Genomic DNA, 16,093 nt, shown 5'->3' with positions numbered 1-16,093 from the left:
AGATTTCAAACTTATTATTGCAGAAGGATCGAACTTGCAAGATCATTTCTTGAAAGCTAGCAGGATGGATTTCTATGGACTAAGACTCGAGTATGCCCTTGAGGGAAGCTAAAATTATGTTGCTTGGAAGGATCACATGGAGGTAGTGTTGGAAGATAATGGGTTGAAGGAATTCATTGATAGTGATATCCAAAACCGACAGCAGTTGATGCTCAGAATCTAGCAGATTGGAAGAAGTGTGTAGCTAGAGCTAGGAGGATCATCCTGGAGGATGTGAGAGACCACATAGTCTTTAAAGTACATGGAAAAGAGACTCCCTTTGCTATATGGAAGACTTTCAGTGAGTTATTTAGAAATAGAAATGAAGCCAAGAAACTTGAACTGGTGAAGAAATTAAGGATTGAAGACAAAGGGTATGAGGTAGTCTTCAAAGATGGGAAGGCCTACCTCAAGCATCTTGCTTCATGTCAAATCAGGAATTTCGGTGTCAGGATCGAGAACCTCTACATGTTAGAGGAAGATGCATGCACAACCTTAAGGAGCAAGGCAGGGATTAGAAATGTTGTGGTTGAGAGGAAGCATGATTTAGATCTTAAGATGAACCCTTAGTTAATTGGCAGTTGGGTTGACCAGGAAGATGATGATGAAGAGGACCAGTCAGAGACCTCCAGTAGGAGGAAAGTTCAAGCCAAGTGGGCAAAGGGAGCACATGCAGTTATACCTCTAGGAGTGAGGTGGAGAGATCTAGATCCTTAATCCAAGAGTTGCAGAAATTAGGGCAGGGTCCATGGAGATGTTTTTGTCTCATGGATCATTACCCTTGCTACAGGGGCCCGTAGTATTTAGTATCAGGAGGATAAGTGTCATTCAAATACTAAAGAGTACAGAGGAGTATTGACAACAGAGCAAGAGGCTCAGTAACAGAGTCAACAGTAGCACAATTTTCCCAGTAGACAATTACAGGCACAGTTCATTCAATTTTATTTTATTTGATGCTTTCCAGTTGCAGATGTTGCAGTAGCAACAACAACAATGAGAAGTGTTGCATGCAATACATTCCAAAAGTGTTGGATTGAGGTAGATGTGAATCTCTTTCTTTCTGAGAGGGAGTGTTGAAAATGCAACAAGAAATTCGTAATTTAATTTTGTCCTTTGTTAAATTAGGAGAAAATCGAAATTCCACATCACCAGACAACTTGAATGACTTAATTGAGTTATTATCACTTAGTTAGCTTAGTTATAATTCGAGTTGCAGGGAGAACTTGAGTTGTGTATAGTAGTTCCTAAATTTTAGGAGCATAGGTTGAGTTTAATCTGAGTTGTAATAGTTTAATTCAGTTAAACTGAGTTAAAGTCAGTTAAACTAGTTCCAATTGTTGGAGGAGCTAGTAGGAGGACAAGCAGTGGGGTGCAGCTTCAGTGTTCAACTAGTTAACTAATAAATCAACCATAATTAACTCATGCATGCATGAAATTTGAGTTACCTAGTTGAGATTAGAGTTCAAGGGCAGTGTATTATCAGTTGTAAACTAGTTCAAGTTGTACAAATGGTGCATGCAATCAAAGAATTGACCTAAAGGAATTGTGCAATCCAATGGAGGGAAATTCCTATTAAATAAGGGCCTAATTCCCAAGGGACAAGCACAAGGAAATAGGAGGTTGGAGGCTTGTAATTTTGGCTAAGTATTGGCCAAAGGCAGTCAGTTGGGTGGAGGATAGAAAATACTTATGTAGGTTGAGCTCAAGGTTGAGCAAAGCATATTGTATTCATCCAGATACTTTGATTAATGTAATACAAATAGTAAGGGGTTTTGAGCAGTTGCTTTCTGTCATGTCCCTTCTCACAAATATTAGTCATAGGGTGCAGCAACACATTTTTGGCACAATTTTGACTTAGGAGGAGGACCCCACACTTCAACTTAGGAACTTTGGGGCAAATTCGACTTTATTTAGCAGCTAGTGGGATGTGGGGGCCACCCACATGGGGGAATTCGAACTTGGCCATTCGATATGCTTGGAGGGAAATTGAATGGGTGGATGGAGGGGAGGCTAAGGAGGCCCAAGGGAATATAAGGAGGGATCAACTCTCATTTTGGACTATCTTCTACGTTTGCAAACAAACACTCACTTATACGCTTTGTTGTTTAGCAAGTCTATCGGTTGTTTAGACACGAATCTGTCACCCGAGAGATTCAACCTCTACTTCGAGGGACCATCCGTGCCTGCCCTAGGGAGGCTGTTCTACAGGAGTTTCAGGGAGTCATGGGCAGCAACACACTTTAGTCAACAACGTAGAGAGGGAAATGCGTACTTCTAGGCAGCAAGAAAACACGCAAAGGTAGTTGAGACCAGCAGGGGATTCTTTGCTTGTTGGGAGATCCGAGAGCTAAGGGAGCAGGATAGTGTAGGCATTTTCGCTAGATTTTACAACTAGATGAACGAGCACATCAGTCATTCACATTTCTGAGCAGAGAGACAGCGCAGAGGCCATCCAACAGAAATTCGTGGTGACTTGGGGAGCAACTGATCTTGGCCAAGAGCCATCCGGGTAGTTAGGAGTTGGATAGCAGAGGTAAATCCAGCATTTTGGAGGAGTTTGCAAAGGGATTTGCAGCCAATTTCCAGCAAGTTGAATCTAGCAGCCATAGCTGGGGAGAGGCTCCAAGGGGGTCGAAAAACCAAAGTCAAAACCAGTTAAATTCCCTTCTGTGTTTTTCTGGGTTTAGTCCAAGGAGTTCGAGGTTAAAAGCACACAAATTTCTGCGTGGTTTTAGTGTGTTTTCCAGCCATTCAAAGTTCAACAATGCAATAGTTTTCTGGGGCAGTGCAGTGCAGATTGGTGCAGTAACCAGGCAGCCTTCAGCGTAGCCATTTTCCCACCTGGGGTGGGTCTTGCTTGTCCATTAGGACAAGCGTCGATGCACCATTCCGATATATGTTGTATTTTTCTTGCAAAATTCTAATAATATGGCTCAGCAGTTCCTTGTTTGCAACATTTCCATGGGTGTTTAATGTGTATTTCATTTTTATATTCTGTTGCACATTTTATTTGCTTTATATCACTTGTATTCCTATTTAGGAACATTACAGTGGTATTAGAGACTAGTTCTTGGCTCAGTTGTGGGGATTGTCTCCTATGAGAGAAGGGGACCAGCAGAACATCACCTACCGTAGACAGAGGTACATGAGAAGAGAAAGGGAGTTAGAGATTACTCCAGACACAGAGGACAGGGGGAAACAATGGTTGAAGAGGAGGAAACGATAGAGCCCAAGAGTAGGGAGGAGATGGCTTTTGATAGCCTCCTGAGGGCCTTGAGTGACTTGGCCAAGGAGAAGAAAGACATGTTGGAGGATATTAAGTCACAAAACCGAGAAAGGACCACGTCTAGAGGGTTTCTTTGTGGGGAAACTTTCGAGGGCTCTCAGTCATTCGATCACCCCTCACCAGCAACGCAACACCCTTCATTCAGTGTGCCGACTTAGGCTACATTACCTTCTTTCGTGCCAGTGGCACAAATCAAACCTGTAAGGGAGGAAGACCCTCCTCAAATGGGGGATTACTTCAGAGAGTGGCAGTCTATGTATGAATACTTCAAAGAAGCCCTTTCCTTCAAAGATTACTGCAAGCTCAAGCAAAGTGAGAAGAATAAGGGGTACGGAGGACAAGGGACCCAGAACTATGAGCTATAGAGAACCATAGGGAGGATGTATTTCCCTACTTTTGACGGCACTGTCAAGTGCACGGCCAAGGCTTGGGTTGAAAAGATGGACACATACTTTCAACACAACCGGATGACAGAGCAGGAAGCGATTAAGATGCCCACGCTACACATGGAGGGGGAAGCCCATGATTGGTGGTTTCATGGCTTGACCACCCTAGGGCATGCCCAAATAGTTTCTTATGAGGAATTCACCCGGAGGGTGGTGGAGCGATTTGATTAGAGGGATCCAGAGGCTTATTTCAAAGAGCTGACACAACTGTGCCAAACAGGCAACCCAGAGCAGTACTTTTTAGATTTTTTTTCGGGTGTTAGTGATGGTCTCGGATCTATCCGAGGCAAGGAGGGTGTATACCTTGATTGAGGGCTTTCTTGAGCCCCTGTGTGGACTGGTGAAGTCGCGCAGACCCTCCACGCTACAGGAAGCAATCATGTGTGCCAGAGATCTACAGGGGGGCATCCCCAAGACTAGAGCACCATTTCCTACACAAACCCCTTTCCCACAGAAGGGGCATGAGACAAGACCCCCACCGCCAAGAACTACACATGGGAGGGGGCAGTTAAATGAGGAGAAACGAAAGGACCTCTGGAGGAGGAAGCTGTACTTCACATGCAGAGAGCCCTGGGCACCTGGCCATAGGTGCAATGCAGGTAGAGCACACTACATTGAGGTATTTTCTGACTGTGACCAAGAGGATGAGGTGGAGAAGGATTGTGGTGGGATAGATGGAGAGAGTTCGGCAGACAGAGGACCACCACCACCACCACCTCCATAGGGAGGGGCATCTCTTGCCCCAACAGGAGGAGTCCTTGCTTCTTTATGCAGGATTCCTAAGTTTTTGACACTGAGGATCAGAGGCACTGTACAGGGACAGAGGGTGTCAGTGTTGGTGGACAGTGGGGCTACCCACAATTTCATAGATGCCCAGTTGGTCCAAAGGAGGGGTCTCACCATAACAGAGTTCGAAGTTTTCTCAGTCCGAGTGCCAAGTGACCGTACCATCCAATACACTAGATATGTGCCTCCTTGACAGTAGTTATGGGGAACTACTCGATGACAGACCACTTCTTTGTGGTCAATGTGCCAGACACCAACATGGTGATGGGTGTCCAATGGTTGTATTCCCTTGGGCGAGTCACGACAGATTGGAGGAAACCAGAGATGGAGTTCATTGGGCCAGATGGCAAACTGGTAGTCTTGAGAGGCATGTAGTCTTACCCACCTCAGATAGTTTCGGCCCACATGATGGAGGCAGACCTATGACATGGGGACATTGCATGGGCAGTTGAGCTGAGGATCTCAGAGGTTAGGGGACAGGTGCAACCACCACCAGCAGACATACAGGCTTTGTTGGACAGGTATGCAGTAGTGTTTGGGGACATTCCACCAGGGAAACCACTAGATAGAGGATTTGAGCACACCATTGAGTTGGAGCCGGGTGTACAAGTAGTGATCACTACTCCTTACAGGCATCCCAAAGCCTATAAGGATGAGATAGAGAAGGCCATCCAGGAGCTGCTTGCATTGGGCCATATTAGGCCAAGTTCCAGTCCTTTTGCTTCTTCGGTGGTGCTGGTGAAGAAGAAGGATGGAACCCTTCGGATGTGCATTGAATACGGGCCCTCAACCGAAAGACTCTAAAAAATCGGTACCCTATTCCCCGCATTAACGAGCTGATGGATGAGCTTAGAGGAGCCAAGTAATTCTCTAAGATTCATCTGCATTCAGGGCGCCACCAAATCAGGGTGAGGGATCAAGATATCCCTAAAACAACTTTTCGGTGCCACTATGGGCACTTTGAGTTTCTAGTCATGCCATTTGGGCTAACCAACGCTCTGGCCACATTCCATTCATGCATGAACCATGTCTTCCGGGGAGTTGAGGAGGTTCATGCTAGTGTTCTTCGATGATATTCTGATCTACAATCGGACATGGGAGGAGCACCTCCAACACTTGGAGGAGGTATTGCGCATTCTGGAGGAGCATCAATTTTATGCCAAGCTCTCCAAGTGCAAGTTTGGGTTGACATAGATGCTCTACCTAGGGCATATCATTGGATAAGATGGGGTGAAAGTCCATGAGGAGAAGATTCGGGCCATCCGGGATTGGCCAGTACCCCGAGACGTGACTACGCTGAGGGGCTTCTTAGGCATTTGCACCTACTATAGGAAGTTTGTCAAAGGGTTCTCGCAGCTGGCATTGCCTTTGATAGACTTGACCAAGAAAGGGGCCTTCACATGGACTGATGGAGCACAGGTCGCCTTTGATCGCCTCAAGGAGGTGATGAGTAGTTGCCTTGTTTTGGCACTTCTGGACTTTTCCTAGTTATTCACGGTGGAGTGTGATGCATCCAGGGTAGGAGTTGGAGCAATATTGTCACAGGATTGGCATCCTATAGCTTTCGAGAGTTGGACAAGTTCCACCAGTACTTGGTGGGCAACCAGTTTCGAGTGAAGACTGATCACAATAGTCTTTGACATTTCATGGGGTAGCAAGGCCTCAATGATAGGCAACAGAGGCCAGCAAGGTCCAGGCCTATGATTTTGACATAGAGTATGTGCGGGGGAAGCACAATGCGGTGGTCGATGCTATATCTCGGAGACCAGCTGGGTTATCTCTCATGAGCATATGCCATGATTGGAAGGTTCTTTTTTTGGTGGAGTACTCCAAAGACAAGAGGGCATGCGAGGTATTGGAGGGGACACATGCATATGAGCATTATCGTGTGATTAATGAGGTCATCTATTACAAGGGGCACATTTACTTAGTGCCCAACTCGCAGTTAGGGAGAGGGTACTCCGGGTAGCTCATGATTCACCACTGTCCAGATGCTAGGGGTTCTGGAAGACTTATATAGCTATTTGGGAGAGATCCATGTGGAAGGGCCACAAGGAGGATGTGTTGCAACACATACGGGAGTGCGAGGCATGTCAGCGAAACAAGGGGGAGTTGACCCACCCTGCAGAATTGCTACAACCACTTCCCATCCTGAAGGGGAAATGGGAAAGTATTTCGATGGATTTTATCACAGGGCCCCCCACAGTATAGGGGAAGGATTGCATATACATAGTGGTCGACAGGTTGACCAAATTTTCCCACTTCTTCGCCATCCCCACTAAGTACACGGCTGCACAGGTTGCCGAGTTGTTCTTCCAGGAGGTTTTCAGACTACATGGAATCCCCAAGAACATAGTGATCAATAGAGAAAACAAATTCTCGGGTGGATTTTGGTAGGAACTCTTTAGGTTGGTTGGGATGGAGCATACTACTAGCACTAGTTATCACCCTCAGACAGATGGCCAAACAGAGAGAGTTAATCAGTGGTTGGAGGGGTACCTAAGGAACTATGTGATAGGTCAGTAGAGGATGTGGATTCGATGGTTGCATCTGAACGAGTATTGCTACAACACCACGCACCACATGTCCATCGGTATGACTCCTTTCCGTGCCCTTTATGGATATGATGCAGTGACTTTTGCTAATATTGTTTTTGGAGACAGCTGGGCCCCAAAGGCCAAAGACTGGGTTCAAGAGAGCCAAGATATCTTTAAGGCTCTCAAGATAATTTGGTGACAACCTAAATTCAGCAAAAACTTTACGCAAACTAGCACAGGATAGAGAGACACTTTGAGGAGGGGGACTTGGTATACCTCTGCCTGCAGGCTTACAATCAATCTACACTGAAACATAAGGGGGTTGAGAATCTACATCCATGCTTCTATGGGCCCTACCGAGTGACTAGACGAGTTGGGGATGTGGCTTATGAGTTGGAGTTGCCTCAAGGGAGTAGGATCCACAATGTGTTTCATGTCTCATGCTTGAAGAAGGTGTTTCGACAATAGGTGATGGCAGTAAATGATCTATCCCCACTGGATGATGAGGGCCACTTGGTGTTGGAACCAGAGGCCATTTTGGAGAGCAGTGAAAGGAGACTGAGGAGCGAGACCATCAGGGAGTTCTTGGTACGCTGGAAGAACTTGCCGGACAAGGATACCACCTGGGAGGGTGAGCACATATTTAAGCACCCAGCTTTGAGGTTGCTTGAGGGCAAGCGACATTTGGGAGGGGAGGACTCTCACATCCCTTCTCACAAATATTAGTCACAGGGCACAATTTTGATGTAGGAGGAGGACCCCACACTTCGACTTAGGAACTTTGGGGCAAATTCAACTTTATTTAGTAGTTAGTGGGATGTGGGGGCCACCCACATGGGGAAATTTGAACTTGGCCATTCGATATGCTCAGAGGGAAATCGAATGGGTGGATGGAGGGGTCCACATGAGGCTAAGGAGGCCCAAGGGAATATAAGGAAGGATAAACTCTCATTTTGGACTATCTTCTACATTTGTAAACAAACACTCACTTGTACGCTTTATTGTTTAGCAAGTCTACCAGTTGTTTAGCCACAAATCTCTCACGCGGGAGATTCAAACTATACTTCGAGGGACCATCCATGCTCACCCTAGGGAGGTTGTTCTATGGGATTTTTAGGGAGTTAGAGGCAGCAACACGCTTCAGTCAACAACACAGAGAGGGAAATGTGTACTTTTGGGCAGCTAGAAAACACGCAGAGGTAGTTGAAGACCAACAAGGGATTCTTTGTTTGTTGGGAGATCCAGGAGATGACAGAACATCATAGTGTAGGCATTTTCGCTGGATTTTGCAGCTAGCTGAACTAGTACATTAGCCATTCGCATTTCTGAGCAGAGGGACAACGCCGAGGCCATCCAGCAGAAATTCGTGGTGAATTGGGGAGCAGCTGATCTTGGCCAAGAGTTATCCGGGTAGTTAGGAGTTGGATATCAGAAGTAAATCCAACATTTTGGAGGTGTTTGCAGAGGGATTTGTAGGCAATTTCTAGTAGGTTGAATCTGGCAGCCATAACTGGGAGAGGCTCCAAGGAGGTCGAAAAACCAAAGTCAAAACCAGCTAAATTCCCTTCTGGGTTTTTCTGGGTTTTTTCTAAGGAGTCAGAGGTAGGAAGAACACAAATTTCTGGTTGGTTTTAGTGTGTTTTCCAACCAGTCGAAGTTTAGTAGTGCAATAGTTTTCTGGGGCAGCACAATGCAGATTGGTGCAGCATCTAGGAAACCTTCAACTCAACCATTTTCCCACCTAGGGTTGGTATTGCTTGTCCATTAGGACAAGCCTAGGTGCACCATTCCGATATATATTGTATTTTTCTTGCAGAATTCTAATAATATGGCTCAACAATTCCTTGTTTGCAACATTTCCATGGGTGTTTAATGCGTATTTTATTTTTATATTGTCCTACACATTTTTATTTGCTTTATATCACTTGTATTCCTATTTAGGGACATTACACTTTCCCCTAGATAAATCTCTGAGCATATGTGATTGAATCTTGTCTCATGTTTATATCGTGATTTCTCAATCGATTAAATTGCTTTTCGTTGATGAGTGGAGTAGATTCAAGTCTTTTGTTTTAGCAAATTACATAAACTGTTTGAACCTACAAGGAATTTCTACATGGTATCAGAGATGGAATCACAATAGAGAAGAGATTTCAAACTTATTATTGCAGAAGGATCGAACTTGCAGGATCATTTCTTTAGAGCTAGTAGGATGACTTTCTATGGACTAAGACTCGAGTATGCCCTTGAGGGAAGCTCAAAATATGTTGCTTGGAAGGACCACATGGAGGTAGTTGCCAGTTGGACTGACCAGGAGGATGATTATGAAGAGGACCAGTCAGAGACCTCCAGTAGGAGGATAGTTCAAGCCAAGTGGGCAGAGGGAGCACATGCATCTATACCTCTAGGAGTGAGGTGGAGCGATGTAGATCCTTAGTCAAATAGTTGCAGAAATTTGGGCAGGGTCCATGGAGATGTGTTTGTCTAATGGATCATTACCCTTGCTACAGGGGCCCACAATATTCAGTAGCAGGAGGATCAATATCATTCAAATACTAAGGAGTGCAGAGGAGTATTGACAGAAAAGTAGGAGGCTCAGTAGCAGAGTTAGTAGTAGCACAATTTTCCTAGTGGATAGTTACAGACATAATCGATTCAGTTTTAATTTTAATTTTTATGCTTTTCAATCGCAGATGTTGCAGTAGCAACAACAACAATGAGAAGTGTTGCATGCATTATATTCCAAAGGTGTTGGATCGAGGTAGATGTGAATCTCTTTCTTGCTAAGAGGGGGTGTTAAGAGTATTGACAACAAAGTAGGAGGCTCAGTAGTAGAGTTAACAGTAGCACAATTTTCGCAGTAGATAGTTACGGACACAGTCGATTCAATTTTAATTTTTTTTTATGCTTTCTAGTTGCAAATGTTGCAGTAGCAACAACAACAATGAGAAGTGTTGCATGCAGTACATTCCAAAGGTGTTGGATCGAGGTAGATGTGAATCTCTTTCTTGCTAAGAGGGGGTGTTGAAAATGCAACAAGAAATTCCTGATTTAATTTTGTGCTTAATTAAATTAGTAGAAAATCGAAATTCCACATCACTAGACAACTTGAATGAGTTAAGTGAGTTATTATCGTTCAGATACCTTAGTTACTTTGAATTGGAGGGAGAACTTGGGTCCTAAATTTTAGGAGCCTAGGTTGAGTTTAATTTGAGTTGTAATAGTTTAATTCAATTAAACTAAGTCAAATTCAGTTAAACTAGTTCCAACTGTTGGAGGAACTAGTAGGAGGTCTAGCAGTGGGGTGAAACTTCATTGTTCAACCAGTTAACTAATAAATTAACCATAATTAATTCATGCATGCATGAAATTTGAGTTACCCAGATGAGATTGGAGTTCAAGGGCAATGTACTACCAATTTTAAACTAGTTCAAGTTGTGTAGATGGTGCACATAGTCAGAGAATTGACCTAAAGGAATTGAACAATCCAATGTAGGAAAATTCCTATTAAATAGGGGCCTAATTCCCAAGGGAACAATGCAAGGAAATAAGAGCTTGGAAGCTTGGAAATTTGGCTAAGTATTGGCCAAAGGCAGCCAGTGAGGCATAGGATAGAAAATACTTGTGCAGGTTGAGCTCAAGGTTGAGCAGAGCATATTGTATTCATCCAAATTATTTGATTAATGCAATACAGATAGTAAGGGGTTTTTAGTAGTTGCTTTCCCCTAAATAAGTATTTGAGCATATGTGGTTGAATCTTGTATCATGTTTATGTTGTGATTTCTCGATCGATTAAATTGCTTTCCGATGTTGGGTAGAGTAGATTCAATTCTTTTGTTTTAGCAAATTACATAAGCAATTTGAATCTACAAAGGATTTCGACATGAAAATATTAACAAAATAGGATTTCTAAGTTGCCTTGCAACTAGCCAATCTTACATAGTTACCCAAAATACAAACAACTTGATAATGTATATTAAGGATGAAAATGGTAGACACTTCCTTGGGGGATCAAGTCCTTTGATTTCCATATTATCATGAAGTTGAAGTGATTCTTCTTCCTTCTAAACCACTTGGACTGATATCATTTTTGGGATTAACTACATAGAGTAAGTAATTAAACTATGACCATATCCATGTGTATTAATCTCAATTGATTAGATTTCTCATGATTTTGAATATTCCACATAGTACTCATTGTTGGGTCTTGAAAATGTCATTCATTTCCATTACACTTTCACTATTATGTCCATTATATCACCTCCATTTCACTTCCATTTCACTACTATGTCACTACATTCATCCCATTTTCGTTATCATTGGGCCACATTTATGTTTTTCCAAACTTTATTAATTCTTAGCCTTTTTAAGTGAATTTGTGGTTAAAAATTAGAAAATAATGTGCATATGCTTATACCTAACAAGTGGGTTGAGATTGTTGGCATGTGTAGGTCAAAAGGAGACTTCTAGAAGACCCTTATGTGGCACTCTAAGGCCAAATTCGAATTTGAGTGGAAAGAATCATGGGATGATGAGGATATGTGTCACATCTCCTAATTGTATTGAAACTCTAAGAAGACATGTGTCTTATCAGTTCCTATTTTGATTAGGACTCTAGAGGTAGAGGGAGAGATTCATGGACTCTCATTAATGAGATGGCTTCTCATCTTTTTGTATAAATAGGAGATCTTTCTCCTTCATTTGTTAGCTTAGAGTTTAGAGCTTAGCTTGGAGTTTGTAGTTCTTCCTTGATGGCTTTTGAAAGCTTTGGAGAGCTTTGTTGTGCTTTGTAATTTTGAAGAATTTGAATAAAGCGTTGATGTTCTCAACATGGAAGGAGATGTGAAGTAGATGTCATGGAGCATATTAGAATGTAAATTAGAGTAGATTTCATTTTGTAATTTTGCTTTGATTTCATTATGTCATTTGATTGCTTTCAAATTTGATAGATTAGATTTTCCATTCATGCAATTTTAATTCATGTAAGTGTATTCAACCGGTTGATTGTAGATTAGTTTTTCTTTACATGTTTTTGCATCAAATAATGACATGAGATTTGCATCTTTGTTGACTTTGTTTTTTTTAGCTTTTCAATTTCAGTTATGCTTTGATTTCAGTTTTATTCATTTGCTTTGTCAGTTAGTTTAGATATCAAATTCCTCATATCATTGACGATTATCTCTGAAAGCCATAGCTTAGACTACCTGGCAAGGAATCGAACTATGAATGATGTGATTTGATTTTAGTTTTACTTTTCTGCAATTAGATATCAACTTGCTCATATCATTGACGATTATCTCCGAAAGCCATAGCTTAAACTACCTGGCGAGGAATCAAACTATGAATGATGTGATTTGATTTTAGTTTTACTTTTCTGCAATTAGATATCAACTTGCTCATATCATTGACGATTATCTCTGAAAGCCATAGCTTAGACTACTTGGCGAGGAATCGAACTATGAATGATGTGATTTGATTTTAGTTTTACTTTCCTGCAATTAGATATCAACTTGCTCATATCATTGACGATTATCTCCGAAAGCCATAGCTTAAACTACCTGGCGATGAATTGAACTATGAATGATGTGATTTGATTTTACTTTTATTAGTTTGCAGTTTTTGATTTGTTTGAGTGCAATAGCTTAACTTTTATTTCCATATTTAGACAAGCAGCAGAGACAGTGATTTCATGATCAGTATTTAATCTTTTGTTTGATTTAAGTAGCTGCATATTTACACTTTTGCTCGAGTACTGATTTGATCAATAGCATGTTTTGAGATCTTTTGAAGTGATAAGTTTTGGAAGTTACCATTAGGGACATAAACCTTGTCTTGAAATCTCTACCCATTCTTGACCTTTTAAAGTATTCTTAAGACCTTAGAATAGGATTTCCATTTGCATTAGACACTTTAAGAAACCAACAAAAACAAAACCCCAAAACAAAATAAAATCTATAAAACAACGAAGTAAGAAAAAGGTTAACTAAGCACATATGTTGCACCACACTTCATCAGTTTATGATACCTGGATTGATAATTTATGTAGAGAAAATTAAGATGTTAAATTGACTAGACACTCATTACATGAGGTGATGCTCACCTGGGGTGGAGAAGTGGGATTGATATTAGTGCAATCAATTACATAGCATCAATCACAACCTTCTAGGCTTTCACCCCAGTAAAAATGACTTCTTGAGAGGTCACCCATATCAAGATTCCTTTGGATCAAGCACACTTAATTATGGAGTTTTCCCCACAATTAAGCATGCTTAGCTTGTTACCCGAGCAAAACCTTAGCAAGTATTATGACATACGAACTATTCAATAGAGATTTCTTCACTTGGATTGGAATTTTTCTTCTTTGATTATTTGAAGCCATGGAAATATTTTCCACCCACTAAGAGAGAATCAAACTACAAACATTATTAATGTCCAATTGTAGGGAATCAATTCTCTACTCCAAAGTATTGAGTTTAGGATGGCAAGAGGTTCCTACCATTTGAAAGAAGTGGGTTCTTTGAATTATGAACCAATCACATAATATTTCCATTGTAATTCTCTGATTCAGAACAAACTCCCACAAGTTATATTCCAATGACACCACATAATCAACACCCCATAGAACCCAAAGGCAACCATCACCTCTAAATCCACCTCCAAAATCTCCACCACAACTAAGGAGAAACATATGACTTGCACAAATCCCATTAAGAGAACGTATTCCATTAAGAGTCACAAGTCAAACAATCTAAGGAATTAGGAAATAACTTAAATCAACATTTTTAACAAATGTTACTAGACTCAAATCAATAGTAAACTTGGGCCAATGTCTTTGAGTTCAAATGTTGTTTGATATGTAGAAATGAAAGTTTGTCAAATGAAGAGGGTTCATGTTTGATTCTAAAGATTATAATTTCGAGTTTATATCCCATTAGATACAAATGAGTTATCGTCGCTTTAATGACCAACATTGAATTTCAAAAAATTATTATGGATTTTACTCATTTCCCACTATGATGGATAAGCCACACCACAGGGAATGAGCCTTTACAAAATAATTTGATACCTTCCCTAGTCCCTAAGAATAACGAGCATTCTTATTTCCTTCAGGATCATGAAGACTCCCACTTGCACTTTCCACCCTTGGATTATTCTTTCAAGCTCTATAAAAGAAGAGAGAAAAGGAATGTTGTTACAGACACCAATCATGAAATTTCTCAATGCCTTTCATTATTTGTTAATAAGGAAAAGAACTGGAATAAGAGATGGAGGAGAATGGAGCAATAGAGCCCAAACTAAATTGAAGAAACCAATTATTTCCAAAGCTACCCAACAACTTGGTCCATACTAAGATTTTTGAATTGTAAATGTTTAGTAAGAAGGTCATTGGCTTTAAAGGTTGTTTGCTCTAACATAGTCCTAACTAAAAATATTTTTATTCTTGCCTAACCAAATCTTTCTACAAAGATATATTGGAAGAGTAGTCCACATTCTTTTAAAGCATTTATTTATTTGAACGACTCCTAGGTATTGCTTGCTCCAATTCCTAAACATCTCATCCCAATTTCTAGGATAACAAATACGTTAACTCACCCAAATAAAGGCACGCATCCATACCTCCTTGGCATAACTACATTCAATAAACAAAGGGAAGGCTCATTCTTATATCTAGGCATACAAACACGTTTTTGGTCACCCATTATACCTCTTTTCTTCAATTATATGCTATAAGGGTCTTCCCATGAGCCAAAATTCGAGAAAAAAAATGTATCTTGGGAAAACCATCATTGTTCCAAATATACTTCCATAGAGCTAAACATTAGGGTAATTGAGAGGCTTCTAGTTTAGTAAAGGTATCGCTCTTTTGAAGAAGGAATCACCCCAACCTCAACAATTGTTGACAAATTTATTCCATGGAGCACACCCAATTAGCGCATGAGATAATGAAGTGACCAAAGGCCTCAATATGTACGAAAGAGAACTAAAATTCCATCTAGTACATCTCTCTAAATTTCCATCCCATTCGAAGATGTCATAAAAAGTGTGAGATTTCTATTTTTCATCCAATTTTTTAGAAGGGCCAAAATCTAATGGATTAGACATAACCTTCATTCCATAGATTTGTCCTCCCAAATTTTTATTTCATTTCCATTTCTTAGTACTTAGATGAGTTTAGCTTTTATCACTGAGATGGTAACCTTGTGAAACTTCAAGATGGAAGACACTTTTTTTTCTTCTAGCAATATCTCTATACATCTAGCTATGGATCCTCTAAAATACTTTTTCCACAATATCTTTTCCTGCCACTCTAGCCTCCAAATGATAATTCTCCATAGAAATTTGGCTCCCATAGCCAAGTTCATCCAAGTTGAATCTTTGATCCCTAGTCCACGTCTGTCTTCTCGAATTCTAACAGTTTTCCAATTTACCAAGTGAGGTTTTTTGGTGTTTGGTCCACCTCTTTGCCATATAAACTTTCTTATGTTGATTGAGATCTGGTTCATTAATCTAATTAGAGGTAAAATGATTGAACATTGATATAATAACAAATCTAATAACACTAATTTTATTAGGACTACTACTGCTACTATTATATATATATATATATATATATATAAATTTTTCTTCTTCAAAATATTAGACCAAGAGTGAGAAGAAAATATTTTAAGAGAGATGGGAAACCAAAGATACTTGAAACAAAACCAATTTTCAACCAAATGAAATTAAAGAATCTAGAGATGGAATGAAGTACTCAAGGATTCCAGCAAAAAATTGACATAAACTTCTCCTCCACATACATTCAAGAAAAGCTATGACATTTGGTTAAATCTTGAGGCTATTATAAGAGGAGTTCCCTTGAGAAGAACAATGTCACCCGCAAACTAAGAATGGTTTATGGTTTCGTTCCACATACAAGTTTTTTTAATTTTTATTTTTGTAATTAAAGACTTTTATTAGCTGGAAATAATTATATTCTCTCTAGCCTCATGTGTGCCTTG

This window comes from Pinus tabuliformis, chromosome 4_2, assembly GCF_031772625.1.
Source record: "Pinus tabuliformis cultivar Carrire ecotype Pingquan chromosome 4_2, CPIR1, whole genome shotgun sequence".
Lineage (NCBI taxonomy): Eukaryota > Viridiplantae > Streptophyta > Pinopsida > Pinales > Pinaceae > Pinus > Pinus tabuliformis.
The sequence above is the reverse complement of the archived record's forward strand: the minus strand, read 5'-3'. Positions refer to the sequence as shown.